This window comes from Macrotis lagotis, chromosome 3 (genome assembly GCF_037893015.1).
Source record: "Macrotis lagotis isolate mMagLag1 chromosome 3, bilby.v1.9.chrom.fasta, whole genome shotgun sequence".
NCBI lineage: Eukaryota > Metazoa > Chordata > Mammalia > Peramelemorphia > Peramelidae > Macrotis > Macrotis lagotis.
The window spans coordinates 47,284,985-47,300,592 of record NC_133660.1 but is presented as its reverse complement, the minus strand read 5'-3'; positions in this window follow the sequence as shown (position 1 = coordinate 47,300,592).

The following is a 15,608-nucleotide window of genomic DNA, read 5'->3' as shown; positions in this document are numbered from 1 at the left end:
TTCTTTGTGTTTATATTTCATTGATACTCTTGATATTCTTTACATTTTCCCTCTACATAAATTTAATTATAATATTTTCTAGATCAATAAAGTAATATTTTGGAAGATTCATGATAGGGTGCAGAATAAGGAACTTAATTTAGGTAAAATTGTTATTTTTATTATATTAGTTCAGCTTACTGATGAATAAATGACAATTATTAAAATCTCATATTATTTGGGTGAAAAGCACTTTATAACTGTTTCTGAGTTATATAGTTTCTGAGTCTGCCTTGGCAGACTAATTGTCTCAATTTCTTTCATTATCTTATTGGTAAAGTTAATATTTATAAAGAAATATTGAATTATAATGATGCTGGGAATGCTTATTACTTTTTAATTTTTTAATACATTTATGTTATTATGATAATCTACTTGTGAGAGTAACCATAAAATCCCCCCCCCCCAAGAAGATGATAAACCTCCAGAATTGTGAGAGAGGAAAAAGTGTACTTCAGTCTGTGTTCAGATTCCAATGTTTCTGTCTCTGGGGTGAGTTGCATTCTTTATCATAAGTCTACCAGACTTCAATATTTCTCCCACAGTTGCTACTACAGCTGTATTTTCCTCCACTATATTCATCCCCACTCTCATTTATTCTATTCTCTCTCCTTTCATCCTGTCCCTGTCCAAAAGTGTGTTGTTTCTGAGTACCCTCTCCCACAATCTTCCCTTTCTTCTGTCACCTAATCCCCCCCCTTCCCTCTCCCCATTCCTCTTATCCCACCCTTTTCTTCTCATTTCTCTAGAGTTAGGTATATGTCTATACCCTACTAAGTGAACATTGTTTCCTCTCTGAGCCATTTCTGATGAGCATGAAGGCTCACTCATTCCCCCCCCCCCCCCACCTTCCCCCATTCCACTCCTTGAAAAAGCTTTTTCTTGACTCTTAATGTGAAATATTTTGGCCCTTTCTTTCTCTCCTTTCTCTTCATCCCAGTACTTTCCTTTATACCATTATATTCTGCTACTTCCTGTGCCCTGTCTATATATGCTCCTCCTATCTGTTCTTATAAATGAGAAAGTTCATATGAGTTATCAATATCTTCTGCCCATGCAGGAATATAAACAGTTTAACATCATTAAGTTCCTCACAGTCAGTCCTTGTCCATGTCCTCTATGATTCACCAGTCTTGTACTTGAAGATCAAACTTTCTATTAAGCTCTGGTTGTTTCGTTAGGAAAGTTTGAACATCCCTTGTTTCATTGAAAGTACATATTTTCCCCTGAAATAGGATGTTCAGTTTTGCTGGATAGTTGATTCTTGGTTGTAAACCAAGATCTTTTGCCTTCCAGAATATCATATTCCAAGCCCTACAAGCCCTTAATATAGATGTTTCCAGATCCAGTGTAATCCTGATGATAGAGCCATGGTAGTTGAATTGTTTCTTTCTGGCAGCTTTTATTATTTTTCTCTTTGACTTGGGAGTTTTGGAATTTGGCTATAATATTCCTGGAAGTTTTCCTTTTGGGATCTCTTCCAGCAGGTGACTGGTGAATTCCCTCAATTTCTATTTTACCTACTGCTTCCAGGATCTCAGGGCAATTTTGCTGTATTACTTATTGAAAAATGAAGTCTAGGTTCTTTTTTTTGGTCATTACTTTGAGGTAGCCAAATAATTTTTAAATTATTTTCTTCTGGTTCTGTTTTAGAGGTCTGTTGTTTTTGTCAGTGACATATTTCACATTTTCTTCTAGGTTTTTGGCTTTTTTGGGAAGAGTTTATTTCTTCCTGATTTCTCACAGTCATCAACTTCCTTTAGTTCCATTCTGCATTTGAAGGAGTAATTTTCTTCGGAGAGCTTTTTTATGTATTTTCCAGGTAGTCAATTCTGCTTTTTAAGACATTCTTCTTCTCATTTGCCTTTTGTTTTGCTTTTTCCATTTGTCCTAAACTGGTTTTTAACATATTATTTTCTTCATTATTTTTTCCTTTCACCAAACTGCTAATTTGTTTTTCAAGATTTATCTCCATCACTTTCATTTCTCCTCCCAAGTTTTCCTCCACTTCCCTTAATTGCTTTTCAAAGTCTTTTTTGAACTCATCCATAGCCTGAGTCAACTTTCTATTTCTCTTACAGGCTTTAGATACAGAAGCTTGAAGTTTGTCATCTTCTGAATCTTCCATGGGACCAAAGTAATTTTCTATGGTCATATTCTTCTTTTTCATTTGCTGATTTCTTCAGCCTAAAACTTATTTACCTCACTTGCAATACTTTGGGGGGTTTTGAGGACACTCCACTGGGACTGGTATTCCTTCAAGATTTTATGCTCTCTTGCCCGTGCTTTGTTAGTAGATAACCGCTGGTGCTTTTCTTTGGAGGGTAACTACTTGGCTATCTAAGTATAGAAGCCCAAATTGCAACCTGGATTTCAGTGTGGGCAACAGATGAGGAAGAGTAGAGAGATTTCTGTAATCTTTATTGACGCCCCCCCTCCCCACCATCTGTGGCTGCAGGCTGGCTTCCTCAATTCCCATTGCAGGTTTTTCCATAGGGTTATTCTGGGTGCTCTCACAGAGATCTCTCACAGGCTCTTCAAGCTGTTCCCAGTCATTCTTGGGCTGCATTGTGCAGCACTGCAGGCAAGGCTTTCTTCCAACCCCTGGTTCCAGTGAAACACACCTTTCCCTCAGAACTTCTAAGTTGTCTTGGACTTGGAAATTATATGACTCAGTCTTTCTGTGGGTTCTGCCCCTCTAAATTTTGACTAGAGTCATAATTTGAAAGCTTTTGGAACTTTTTGAGGAACCAGTTTTAGGGAAATCCTGCCTTCAACCCTGGGAATCTTTGTTTCACCTGATCATATTGGGAATGCTTTTTAGCTTATCCCCATTCCATATAATGGCTTGCTGATGGTTTTAGATAGATACAACTTAATATTCTAAGGAACACTCCATTTATTCCTATGTTCACTAGTATTTTAATATCATTGGGTGCTACATTTTGTCAAAGGTTTTCTCAGTATCTACATGATTTCTGTTAGATTTGTTACTGATATGGTCAATTATGCTGATAGTTTTTTCTAATAATGAATGAAACCCATATTCCTGGTATAAATCATGTTTGATCATAACATGTTATTCTAGTGATAACTTGCTGTAATCATTTTGATAATATTATTTATTTATTTTTTAAATCTATATTTATTAGATAATTTATTCTATAATTTTCTTTCTCTATGTTGACACTTTCTGGCTTAGATGTCAGCACCATGTTGGTGTCATAGAAGGAATTTGTTAGAGCTCCTTCTTCCCCTACATTATCAAACAGTTTAGATAGAATTGGAACTAATCACTCTTAGAATGTTTTGTAGAACTCACTTGTGAATCCAATTGGTCCTGGAGATTTTTTTCCTATGGAGTTCATTTTCCTTTTCTGAGATTACATAATTTAAGTATTTAATTTCCTCTTCTTTTAACCTACACAGTTATTTTTGTAAATATTCATTCATTTCACTTAGAATATTCATTTAGTTCCAAATTATTGCTTCCATTTACTCCTTATAGTTGGAGAATTCATTTTTTTCCATTATTGAGTCTGGTAATTTGGTTTGCATTTTACTTTTTTTTAATCAAACAACCAAATATTTATCTAGTTATTGATTTTTTTCATGAAATCAAATATTAATTTTATTTATTAATTCAACAGTTTTCTTACTTTCATTTTATTAATTTCATCTGTAATTTACAGAATTTCTAATTTGGTATTTAATTAGGGATTTTTAATTCGTTCTTTCTCTAATTGTTTTTTAATTGCATGGTCCATTCAATGATTTCCTGTTTATTTTATTCATATTAGCATTTAGGAATGCATTTCCCCTAAAAACTGCTTTGGGTGTATTCTATCAGTTTTGGTATATTTTTTTCTTATTGTCATTGCCTTGGATGGAGTTATTATTTCTATATTTTGTTGATTGACCCACCCAATTTTTTGAAGCACTTTGTTTTTCACACTACTATAATGGTTGTGTTGTAAAAGCAAGCATAATCCCTATGCCACCCCACAAAACGAAATAGAAATCTCTAGAAAGATAGAGTTGTGGGGGAGTGTGGTTCAGTTTGTATTCAGATACCATCAGTTCTATCTTTGGATAAAATTCTTTATCATAAGTCCATCAGAGAAATTGCTTCAATATTTTTCCCATAGTTGCTATTCCTAGATGTATTTCTCTCCATCTTATTTCTCCCCATCCCCTTTCCTCTGTTCTCTCTTCTTTCTCTCTGCATCTCCTCAAATGTGTATTGTATCTGACTACCTTCACTGACGATCTTTCCTCTTTCCTATCACCTACACCCTCCTCCCCTCCCCCATCCCCTTTCTCTAATTACTTTCTTCTTCTATTTTCCTCTAGGGTAAGTAGATTTCTGTACCTAATTGAGAGTGGATGTTATTTCTTCTGTGAGCCACCTCTGATGAGGGTGAAGGCTCACTCATTCCCCCTCACCTTCCTCCCTTTTCTACCCCATTGCAAAATCTTTTTCATGCCTCTTTTATGTGGAATAACTTAGTCCATTCTACCTCTCCTTTCCCTGTCTCCCAATACATTCCTTTCTTGCCCATTAGCTCCTTCCTGTGCATAGTCTATATGTGCTCCTTCTAAATGACCTAATAAATGAGAAGGTTCATATGAATTAGTAGTATCATATTCCCATGCAGGAATACATGCAGTTCACCATCATTAAATCTTTCATAAAATTTCCTGTCTTCCCTCTTTAATCTTCACCTGAGTCTGGTATTTGAAGTTCAAACTTTTTGTTTAGCTTTGGTTATTTCAACAGGAAAGTTTGAAAGACCCATATATCATTGAATATCCATCTTTTCCCTAAAAGAGAATGTTCAGTTTTATTGAGTAGTTGATTCTTGGTTGTAATCCAAGTTCTTTTGCCTTCTGGCTATCATATCCCAAGTCCTACAAGCCCTTAATGTAGAAGTTGCAAAATATTGTTTTATCCTGACTGTAGTTTCATGATAATTGAATTGTTTCTTTTTGGCTGCTTATAATATTTTCTCCTTGACTTGAGAGTTCTGGAATTTGGTTATAATATTCCAGGGATATTTTTCCAGGTTCCAGGGAATCTGTTTTTGGAGTAGATTCCCTCAATTTCTATTTTACCCTCTATTTCTATACTACATCTGAGAAATTTTCCTGAAGAGTTTCTTGGAAAATGAAGTCTAGGCTCTTTCCCTGGCCCTGACTTTCAGGTAGCTCAATAATTTTTAAATTATCTCTTCTGTATCAGTTTTGTAAGTCAGTTGTTTTTCCAATGAGATCATTTACACTTTCTTCTAGTTTTTCATTCTCTTTGTTTTGTTTTATTGTTTTTTGATTTTTCACAAATTCATCAGCTTCCATTAGTTCCATTTTACATTTGAAGGAATTATTTTCTTTAGAGAACTTTTGTATCTCCTTTTCCATCTGGTCAATTCTGCTTTTTAAGGCATTCTCTTCTTCTTTGGTCTTTTGAACTGTTTTTTTTTCCATTTCATGTAAACTGGCTTTTAAGATGCTATTTTCTTCAGAGTTTTTTGTAATTCCTTCACCAATGTGCTGACTTGGTTTTCATGATATTTCCACATCACTCTTATTTTGCTTTCCAATTTTACCTCACCTCCATTACTTGCTTTTCAAAATCTTCTTTGAACTATTCCGTAGCCTAAGTCCAATTCATATTTTTCTGGCAGGCTTTGGATACAGAAACTTTGACTTTATTGCCTTCTGAGTGTGTATTTTATCCTCAATAGGACCAAAGTAGTTAGCTATAGTCAGATTTATATTCTGTTGTTACTCATTTCCCCAGTCTGTGATTTGATTTTAACTCTTGGTTAAAGTGGGGCTCTGTTTCCATGGTGGAGAACACATTCTCTTAAGCACTTTTAGGTTTTTACAGCTGTTTTCAGGGAAACCTCCCTAGGACCTCAATTCCTTCAAAATCTTATGGTATTTTCTGACTGCTCTCCTGGCTTATATTCTGATATTACAGTAAAGCTCCTTTTTCTGAGACTGGGGTCCCAGACTATGACTTAATCTGAGTGCGACCTTAGCCACAGAATCCTAACTCAGGGATGGATAGCAAACAGACCTCCACAGTCTTCCCCAATCTCCTCACTATCCGTGGGCTGAGCACTCTGGAAACAGGTGCTGAATGCTCCTTGTCATGGGGTTCCAAAGGCCTAGTTCCAGGGACTGGGTTTTCACTGATGCCTGTGCTGGCTGGGTTTTCCTGCTGACCTTCCAATTTGTCCTTGGCAATTCATGGGCTGAGAGGTCTGGCAACTTCTCTGCTGCCACAGACCCAGTTGCTCTGAGGGACCCAGGCATATTGAAAGCTGTTCTTGTATGGTTGGATCTAGTTTACTTCAGCAAACACAGCAGCCAAGGTTGTGTTGCAATCCCTTCCAGCTCCAGGGGAACAGACCTTTCCCATGGATCTTCCAAATTGTCATGGGTAAGAAAATTGTTTGTTTCAGTCATTCTGTGGTCTATGCAACCTAGAATTTACTTAGAAATGATTTAAAGGCATTTTAAGTGGTCTTGGGGAGAGTTTATGGAATTTCCTGCCTTTTCCTCCACCATCTTGACTCCACCCTCTGCACCCCCATCCACATCTCTTTTTTTTGTTTTTTTGTTTTATTAGGTTTTTGCAAGGCAAATGGGGCTAAGTGGCTTGCCTAAGGCCACACAGCTAAGCAATTACCAAGTGTCTGAGACTGGATTTGCACCCAGGTACTCCTGACTCCAGGGCCAGTGCTTTATCCATGACAACACCTAGCTGCCCCATTCATATCTCTTTTAATGAGATCTATTTTTGCAATTCCTTTGTCTGAAGTAAAGATTGCTGTTCTTGCTTTTGTCACTTCAGTTGAAGCATATTATATTCTGCTCTATTATTTTACCTTTACTCTGTGTGTATCTTTCTGTTTAAAATGTGCTTTTTGTAAGCAGCATATTATAAGATTTTGATTTTTAATACACTCTGCTATCCACTTCTGTTTTAAACAAGAGTTCATCCCAATCTCATTCATACTTATAATTACTAATGCTTGAGTTAGCTAGGTTTCACAGTGGATAGAGTACCTGTTCTGGAGTCAGGAGGACATGAATTCAATTCTGATCTCAGATACTTAATAGTTACCTAGCCATTTGACCTTGGGAAAGTCAATTAGCCCTATAGACTTACAAAAAGTGAAAAAATAATTATTAACTATTACACCCATGTTATCTCCCCTCCATTTGTACTCACCCTCTTTCATCTTATTCCTTCTCCTTGTTTCTTTGCTTCAGAATACCATCTTCCTCAATGCGCTCCCCCCTTCTATCAGTCACCTGTCTTTTTCTTTCCCCTTTTCCTTTTCCCTTTCTTTCTTCTCTCCCTTCTATCCCTCCCTTCTTCTTCTTCACCCCTTTCACCTCCTAATACTTGAAGAATAAGATAAATTGCTAAGCTCAACTGAGTGTGCATGTTAATTCTTTAAAAGCCAAATCTGATGAAAGTGAGATTCAGTTAAGCCCCTCCTTTCTTACCTCTCTTGCTACAAGTCCTTTGCACTTCTTAATGTAATATAATTTACCCATTCTCCCTCCCCCTTCCTTCTGTCACTTTACAGACCCCCTATTCTTGTTTTAATTTTTTTACAAAAATCATTCCACATTGATGTCCATACGTCCCTCTAATAGAATTTCAGTGTCAAGAGATATGTGAATGTTCCTCTTAGGTAGGAATGTAACCAATATAATCTTATTGAATAGATGTTTCTTTCTTATTCCTACTTATCTTTTCTTGTTTCTCTTCATTCTCCTGTATGAAGATTAAATTTTCTTTTCAGTTTTAGTCTTTTCATCAGGAAAGTTTGAAAGTTTCCTATTGTGTTAAATGTTCATCATTTACCCTGAAAGTGAAGGTTCAGTTTTGCTGAATTGATCCTTTTTGGTTGCAATCCAAGCTTCATTGCCAACCAGAATATCATATTCCAGACCCTTCAGATCCTCTGTAATCCTTACTATTTCTCTTCAGTGTTTGGATTGCTTATTTTTGGCTGCTTATAGAATTTTCTCCTTGATTTTATAATTCTTGAGTCTGGCTATAATATCCTTGCTCTTTTCATTCTGGGATTCCTTCAAGGGATGATTAATGGATTCGTTTAATGACTATTTTGCCCTTTTGTTGCAGAATATCAGGCTCCCCTTATCTGTCTTCTGAACAATGCTATCCAGGCTATTTATTTTTTAATCATGGTTTTCAGGCAGTCCTATATTCTTAAATTTTTTCTTTTGGATATTTTTTTTTTCAGATCAAGTGTTTTACCAGTGAGGTATTTTGCATTTTTCTTTATTTTTCTTTCATTTTAAAACTTTAGTTTAACAGAATCATGGTGTCACATTAAGACATTAGATTCCACTAGTCCCTAGTCATGGAGCTCTTTTCTTCAGCTAGCTTTTGCATCTTCTTTTCCATTTGGTCAAATCTATTTTTTTTTAGGTTTTTGCTAGGCAATGGGGTGAAGTGGCTTGTCCAAGGCCACACAGCTAGGTAATTATTAAATGTCTGAGGCTGGATTTGAACTCAGGTACTCCTGACTCCAGGGCTGGTGCTCTATCCACTGTGCCACCTAGCTGCCCTGGTCAAATCTATTTTAGAAGGAGTTGCTTGGGAAAGCTACAGGCTCAATGGATAGAGCAGCAGCCCTGAAAGCAGGAGGTCCTGTGTTCAAATACGACCTCAGACACTTAATAATTACCTAGCTGTGTGACCTTGGGCAAATCATTTAACCCCATTGCCTTACAAATTAAAAAAAAAGAGAAAAATGAAGTTATATTTTTCCATTTTCTATGAAAAGCAATTCATTCTTCTGTCTTTTAAAGGTAGCTAAGAAGTTTCAATTAATAAGCCTCCTCCTAAACATTTAGATAGTTTTTGTGCATTCGTTCCTTATCCTTGGTATAACTGGAAATTCTAGCTGTGACAATTATTGGCTCTCTAGTCTCCCTCTGCTTTTTTGTCTGCTGGCTATCCAGTGGGGAAATACTTGCCCATTTACCTTTTTACATGAAGAAGGAGATCTGGTCTGCCTAGAGTCTAATGAGTGAGTACACATCATTAGCACCTGAGATCTTCTCTTTTCATTGGATTATAAATATTTTATTTATTTTGAGTTTTAAAATTTTCCCCTAATCCTACTTCCCTCTCCCCACTCACCACAGAAGGAAATTTGCCAGTCTTTATATTATTTCCATGGTATACATTGATCCACATTAAATGTGGATCTTCCTTAAGGAAGAAACACAAAGTATAAGACATAGTAAGATCAGAAAATAAGATATCAGCTTTTTTTATAAATTAAAGGTAATAGTCCTTGGTCTTTGGTCAAACTACAAGGTTCTTCCTCTGGATACAGATGGTATTCTCCATTGCAGACAGCCCCAAATTGTCCCTTATTGTTGCACTGATGAAATGAGCAAGTCCATAAAGGTTGATCATCAGCTCCATGTTGCTGTTAGATTGTACTGTGTATTTCTGGTTATGCTCATCTCACTCAGCATCACTTCATGCAAATTCTTCCAGGCTTCCTTGAATTCCCATCCCTCCTGGATTCTAATGGAAGAATAATATTCCATGTTATACATATATCACACAATCACACAATTGAAGGACATTTATCTGATGTCCAATTCTTTGCCACCACAAACAGGGCTGCTAGGAATATTTTTGTACAAGTGATGTTTTTACCATTTTTTTCATCTCTTCAAGGTATAGACACAGTAGTGGTATTGCTAGACCAAATGGTATACACATTTTTGTTGCCCTTTGGGGATAGTTCAAAATTAGTCTCCAGAACTGTTGGATGAGTTCACATCTCCACCAACAATATAAAAGTGTCCCAGATTTCCCACAACCCTTCCAACAATGATTATTTTCCTTTCTGGTCATACTAGTCACTATGATAGGTGCTAGATGGTGCCTCAGAGAAGCTTTAATTAGCATTTTTCTAATAAGCAATGATTTAGAATAATTTTATCATATAACTACTGATTTTTTTGATCTCCTCATCTGTAAATTGGCTTTGCATATCCTTTGACAATTTCTCAATTGGTGAATCACTTGTGTTCTTGAAAATCTGACTCATTAAAAAGCTTTTGCACAGATAAAACCACTGTAACCAAGATCAAAAGAAATGTAGTAAATTGGGAAAGAATCTTTACAACTAATGATTCTGAGAAAGGACTCATTTCTAAAATATACAGAGAACTGAGTCATATTTTTAAAACCCCTGAAGAGATGATAAAAATGGTAAAAACATCACTTGTACAAAAATATTCCTAGCAGTCCTGTGTGTGGTGGCAAAGAATTGGAAATCAAGTAAATGTCCTTCAATTGGGGAATGGCTTAGCAAACTGTGGTATATGTATGTCATGAAACACTATTGTTCTATTAAAAACCAGGAGGGACAGGATTTCAGGGAAGCCTGGAGGGATTTGCATGAACTGATGCTGAATGAGATAAACAGAAGCACAAAAACACTGTACACCCTAACAGCAACATGGGGGCGATGTTCAACCTTGAAGGACTCCCTCATTCCATCAGTGCAACAATTGGGAACAATTTTGGGCTATCTGCAAAGGAGAATGCCATCTGTATCCAGATAAAGAGCCATGGAGTTTGAACAATGTTCAAAGACTATTCCCTTTAATTTAGAAAAAAAACAGATATCTTATTGTCTGATCTTGTTACCTCTTAGCCTTCTTGTCTCTTCCTTAAGGATATGATTTCTCTCTCATCACACTCAATTTGGAACAATGTACAATATGGAAACAAAGTAAAGACTGACAGATTGCTTTCCATGGAGGGGTGGGGGAGGGAAATAAGATTGGGGGGAAAATTGTAAATCTCAAATATCTTTAATAAAAAAAAATTAAAAAAATAAAAGTGCAAGTGGAATTACTGTGTCCACAAAGATGACTCAGCGTGAGGCCAGAAGTACTGCTGATGCAAAAGAAGTGACAAATTTCAAAGGAGGTCACAATTGGTGCTTCAGGTTCATGAAACAGAATGGAATAAGTGTGAATCCATGCACCAGACCTGCCCAGGGAGAGCTTGCAGACAACCACAGACCAGAGCACAGGCAGGAGAGCAGTCAGAGCATCTTCTAAGACAATGGTTTGTCATGGGTGGGTGTTTTGGCAGTGGTGAGGAAGTGTACGAATTTTATGATGAATAAAACTTGAATTCAATAACTTAATAAAAAGAAAATTTGACTCAGTTCTCTGTGTATTTTAGAAATAAGTCTTTTGTAAGAAAAACTAATTGTAAAAATTGTTTCCCAATTTACTATATATTTTTTTGATCTTGGTAACAGTGGTTTTGTCTCTGCAAAAGCTTTTTAATTTAATGTAATCAAAATTATCTAGTTTGTTTTTAATGATGTTCTCCATCTCTTCCATGGTCATAAACTGCTTCCCTTTCCACAGATCTCACAGATATACTCTCGTTGATCTTCTAGTATGCTAATAATATTATTCTTTTATGTGTAAATACTTTGTTCCATTTTGATGGCGTTTTGGTGTAGGGGAAGTGTTGGTCTAATCCAGGTTTTTACAATATTAACTTCCAATTTTCCCAAAAATTTTTATCAAAGAGAGAATTTTTATCCCAATAGTGGACTCTGTGTGTTTATTAAACAGCAGATTACTTATTTTTAGGTTTTTGCAAGGCAGTGGGGTTAAGTGGCTTGCCCAAGGCCACACAGATAGGTAATTATTAAGTGTCTGAGACAGGATTTGAACCCAAGTACTCCTGACTCCAGGGCCAGTGCTTTATCCACTACGCCACCTAGCTGCCCCTAAACAGCAGATTACTATGTTCACTTCTTGCTATTGTACCTAGTCTATTCCACTGGTGCACCAGTCTGTTTCTTAGCCAATAACAGACAGTTTTGATAACTGACTCTTTATAACATAATTTTACATTTGGTAAGGATAAGCCTCCTTCTTTTGTAATTTTTTTTCATTGAGTCCCTGGAAATTCTTGACTTTTTATTTCTCCATATGATTTTACTTGCAATTTTTTCTAATTCATTAAAGGATTTTTTTTTGGAATTTTGATCAATAGAACACTAAATAGGTAGTTTAGTTTTGGTAGAATGGTCATTTTTATTATATTAGCTTTACCTACCTATGAGCAGTTGATGTTTGTCCAGTTATATAAATCTGATTTTATTTGTGTGAGAAGTGTTTTTTAATGGTTTTCAAAAGATTTCTGAACTCTGCACTGGGAAACAGACTCCTAGGTATGTTATATTATCTGAGGTTACTTTGAATGGAATTTGTCTTTCTAGCTCTTCCTGCTGTAACTTGATACATACATATATATATATATATATATATATATATATATATATATATATATATATATATGTTGAGGATTGGAGCAGTTAGGTGGCGCAGTGGATAAAGCACTAGCCCTGGAGTCAGGAGTACCTGGGTTCAAATCTGTTGTCAGACACTTAATAATTACCTAGCCATGTGGCCTTGGGCAAGCCACTTAACCCCATTTGCCTTGCAAAAAAAGTTGAGGATTTATGAGGGTTTATTTTATATTCTGCTACATTTCTAAAATTGCTAAATGTTCCTAGTAGTTTTTTGATGATTTCTTTGGATTTTCTAGGTATACCATCATGTCATCTGCAAAGAGTGATATTTTTGTCTCTTCCTTCCCAATACTAATATCTTCAATTCCTTCTTCTTCTCTTATTGCTCAAGCTTACATTTCTAATATGATATTGAATAGTGGTGGTGATAACGGGCATCCTTATTTCACCCCTGATCTTATTTGGGAATGCCTCTAACCTGTCCCAATTGAATATAATGCTTGTTGAAGGTTTCAGATAGATAATGCTTATTGTTCTAAGGGACAAGTCCATTTACTCCTACACTCTGTAGAGTTTTAGTAGGAATGGGTGCTGTATTTTGTCAAAAGCATTTTTAGTATCTATTGTTATAATCACATAATTTCTGATAAGTTTGTTCTCTTTATAATATACTAACAGTTTTCCTAATATTGCAATTCTGCATTACTGAGATAAATCCTACTTGGTCATATTATAGTATCCTAGTGATAATTTGTTGTAATTGTTTTGCTAAGATTTTATTTAAGATTTTTGCATATATATTCATCAGGGACATAGGACTATAATTTTCTTTCTCTGTTTTAACTCTTCTTGGTTTAGGTATTAGCACCATATTAGTATCATAGAACGAGTTAAGCAGAGTTCCACCTTCCCCTATTTTTCCAAAGAGTTTATATAGAATTGGAACCAATTATTCCTAAATGTTTGGTAGAATTCACTTGTGAATCCATCAGGCCCTTGAGATTTTATCTTAGTGCATTCGAGGATTGCTTGTTTAATTTCTTTTTCTGAGATAAGGTTGTTTAGGTATTTAATCTCCTCTTCATTTAACCTGGGTATCATATTTTTGTAAATCTTCCTCCATTTCTGTTAGATTGTAAAATTTATTGTCATAAAGTTGGGCAAAATAATTCTGAATTATTACTTTAATTTTTTCCTCATTGGTGGTGAGTTCACTTTTTCCATTTATGATACTAGCAATTTTGTTTTTTTCTTTCTTTTTTTAATCAAATTGATCAGAGGCTTTTTGATTTTGTTGGTCTGTCATAAAACCAACTCCTGGTGTTATGTACTATTTCAACAATTATTTGCTTTGATTTTAGATACTAATAGATGCTTTCGACAAATAGATACTAAAAATGCTTTTGACAAAATACAGCACCCATTCCTACTAAAAACTCTACAGAGTGTAGGAGTAAATGGACTTGTCCCTTACAACAATAAGCATTATCTATCTGAAACCATCAACAAGCATTATATTCAATGGGGACAGGTTAGAGGCATTCCCAAATAAGATCAGGGGTGAAATAAGGATGCCCGTTATCACCACCACTATTCAATATCATGTTAGAAATGTAAGCTTCAGCAATAAGAGAAGAAGAAGGAATGTTTTAATGTTCAGAATTTATGATTTGGTATTTAATTGGAAGAGTTTTAATTTGTTCTTTCTCTAATTTTTAATTGCATATTTACTTCATTGATTTCCTCTTTCTCTAATTTATTCATGTAAGCATTTAAAGATATAATGTATCCCCTGGCAGCCTCTTTGAGTGAATTCCATAGGTTTTGGTATGTTGTTTCATTTTTTGTCATTATCTAGGATAATCTATGACTTAGAAAGAATGATTAAAAGGGGGGGGACAAGAAGGAGATGGGTTAATTTGTTGTTTGATCCACTCATTCTTTAAATTGAGGTTAAACAGTTTCCAATTAGTTTTGGTTCTATATCTCCCTGGCCCAATATTGCAAATGATTTTTATTCCACTGTGATCTGAGAAAGATGTATTCACTATTTCTGCCTTTCTGCAATTTATTGTTCAGTTTTTATGCTCTAGTACATCGTCAATTTTTGTAAAAATGCCATATACTGCAGAGATAAAAGATATATTCCTTTCTAATTTCCTCCACAACTCTATCATGTCTAGGTTTTCTAACAAACTATTTACATCCTTAACATCTTTCCTATTCATTTTATGATTCAATTTATCTAAATCTGCGATTGACAGGTTGAGGTCTTCCCTAGTAGAGCTTTGCTGTCTATGTCTTCATGCAGTTCTTTCAGCTTTTTGATGCTATCCCATTGTGTGCATACATATTCAGTACTGAAATCAGTTTATCATCTATGGTACCTTTTAGGATGATATAGTTTCCTTCGTTATCTCTTTTCATGCAACTTTTTTTTTTTTTTTAAACAAAATATATTTTGCTCCAACCTTTTACCTTTACTCTATATGTATCTCTCTGCTTCAAATAAGTTTCTTGTAAGCAGCATATTGTAGGATTCTGGTTTTTAATGCAATCTGCTATTCACTTTCCTTTAAGTGAAAATTCATCCCATTCACATTCAAAGTTATAATTACTAACTCTTTTTTGAGCTCTATGCTATCTTCCCTCTGTTTGTATTTTTCTACTTTTTTGCCTTTATCTTTATTCCCCAGTATTTTGTTTCTGGATACCACCCCCTTAAGTATGTTTGCCTCCTATATCCAGCCCCTGCCCTTTCTTTCCTCTTTCCCTTTTGCCTTTTAAACTTCCCTTCATTGTGTTCCCCTTTTACTCCCCTTACTTGTCTCCATCACCCCCTCTTGTTTTTCCCCTTTTAATACTTGAAAGGTAAGGTGTTTTTTAAATTAACTGAGTGTGTGTGTGGGTAAGTTAACTCTAAGCCAAGTCTGATGAGAGTAAGATTCAGGTGTTTCTCATCACCTCCCTTCTTTGCTTCTATTGCCATAGTTCTTCTATACATCTTAATGTAATGAAATTTACCCCATTCAGTGTCCTCCTGTCTCCTTTCTGTCCCCCTTTTTAAGGAGGAAGTGTTTTTTTAAATCATTCTTTCTGTGTCCAAGAAAATCCTGAGTATCTATCACGTCTGGTTAAATATATTCTTTCCAATAGGGTTACAATTCTTGAGAGTTATTAGAGCCTTTTTCCAAAGTAGGGATA